A 2300-nucleotide genomic window follows, 5' to 3' on the forward strand; every position below is an offset into this window, starting at 1 on the left:
TTTCAATTTTTTAATTTTTTTTTTTTTTTCAATTTTTAATTTTTCATTTTCATTTTTCATTTTTTTCAAAAAGAAGGAGTTCTTGTTTTCAATCATGGCATATTATCAAAGTATCTACTTTTCACCCCCAAACCTAAACTAAACATTGTCCTCAATGTTTCAAAATATGAACAAAATTATAATACAACATATGAAGAGGATCATGTTGAGTAGAGAAAAAGGAAAGAGAATACCCGATTTCGGCGAAAGCAATATTAGAACTCCGTTATTCAAGGCAAGAATCCAACATATGTCAGCCGAGATCATATTGGATTAGCAAAATATATACAAAAGGAACAAAAAGGTTTTTAAGAAATTTTATCTACTGGATTATATACAAAAATTCACCATACACTAACAATCTAAAGAGTTGAGGATCAACCCAAAAGACAAAGTGTAGAGGTTTCAACAGCTTCACACAATAATAATATGATAGGCATGCAAGTGAAGCTGTGAAACAAAATGAGCTACCCCCAAACCTGGATTTTACAGAAGATATAATTTTGAAAACAAAATCGCGCAGTTTCGGGGGTTCATCATGCACAAGGTCTAACTCAAAGTGAACTGTGCTAGGGACGGGCAAACATGCTAATTCCAACTGTGGTTCCTCAAATGTATTATACTTAGAAGCAAAATAGTCCAAGAGGACTTGGGAAGCACACAGTTCCAAACCTAGATTAGGGACTCTCAGAAAAGTTGGTTTGACAATATGGGTACAAACAAATCTAGGTTGGGTGGAAGGCCATCAGATTGTGACTTATGTAGGACGATAGGCACATCATTATTAATCACATCAACATCTCCTAAGTCTTCTACAAGTGTCATAACATGCTCACAATCATTAAACAAATCGGCAAGATCATAATCAGAGTCATCAACATCATCAACAGATTCATTCTCATGCATCGGCAAATCAGGAGAAATATCACAATGTGACCTAGGTAGAGAATCAGACACATCAAATATATTTTCATGCATATTAGTGTCTACAGAAGATTCAACTATTCCTATGTCATGCTCATCTTCACAGAATAATTGTACGAATCCCATGTCAATATCAAAATCATATGAATTACAATGAGTATTAGAAAGAACAACATGCATGAAGGTCGAGGGCGAGAAGCCATATGTTTTTGAACCAACAGGTTCCACAATATTTTCATGTTCTTCTAACATATCATCATAATCATCATAATCATCATCATGGTAGCATGCATATTGGTCCTCATTAACAGTGGTGGTGTCATTAGTCGATTCATGTTCCTCTAAATTAGGTTCATATTCAACATTATTTACATGAATGGGACTAGACACTTCATTAGGGACAACATACATTTCCTCATGAATTTACTCCTTTTGTAGGTGAAGCAACATCTGATCTAAATATGCATGAATTCGTGATGTAAATCTATCATAGTCTTGCTTGCAGAGTCTTAAAGCTTCTGTGGTGGAGTCTAAATTCATGGGAGTACCAAATTCTTCATGTTCAAATTGTGGTGAATGGTACATGTGTGCATGGTCATTAGGGTTTACAAAATATTGATCGCAACCCTCAAAGGATTGATTATGGTCCCAATGACTACCATTCTCACAATTTATGGGCATTTCATACCTTGGATTTTCTCTAGATTGCCTAAAATTATGCAAAATATGACAATTCTCAACAGGGTGGTCTAAACTACCACATGCGGGACATGCATAGATTTCAGGTTTCCTAAGAAAATTAGATGTGACAGATTCCTCATGTGATTGCATTTCTAAAGCTGTGATTCGAGCTTCTATTTGATCCATAAGTGATGATTGTGTGAGTGAGGCTCTAGCAGAATGTTCATTTTCACGTTGCGATGAATGATGCATGTATGAATAGTCATTAGGGTTCATGTATTGAGGCTCGGGACTTTGAAAATGTCCATTATAATTCCTATAACTATTGACATCATGGAATGGGGGAGGATCACAATGTGAATTTGGCCCGTAAGCAAGTTCTCTAAGTGTTTTGTTTCCACTCCCCGAAGCAGGCCAAAATCTAGACATGATTGGTTCAAAAGCTAAGTAACTATGTACAAAGCTCAGAATTTGGTTTTTAAAGGGTTTGGATTTTTGGGAAAAATTTGGTTTTGGTGGGAGACATTTTTTTTGGTTTTTTAAAATTTTGGGAGCAAGTTTGGTTTTAATGGGTTATAGAAAAAAAAATTTGGTTGTTAAAATGGGAGCAAGTAAAATTTGGTTTTTGAATGGGAGAAAAGTTTTGGTTTTTTTTT

Source organism: Papaver somniferum, chromosome 7 (assembly GCF_003573695.1).
Source record: "Papaver somniferum cultivar HN1 chromosome 7, ASM357369v1, whole genome shotgun sequence".
Lineage (NCBI taxonomy): Eukaryota > Viridiplantae > Streptophyta > Magnoliopsida > Ranunculales > Papaveraceae > Papaver > Papaver somniferum.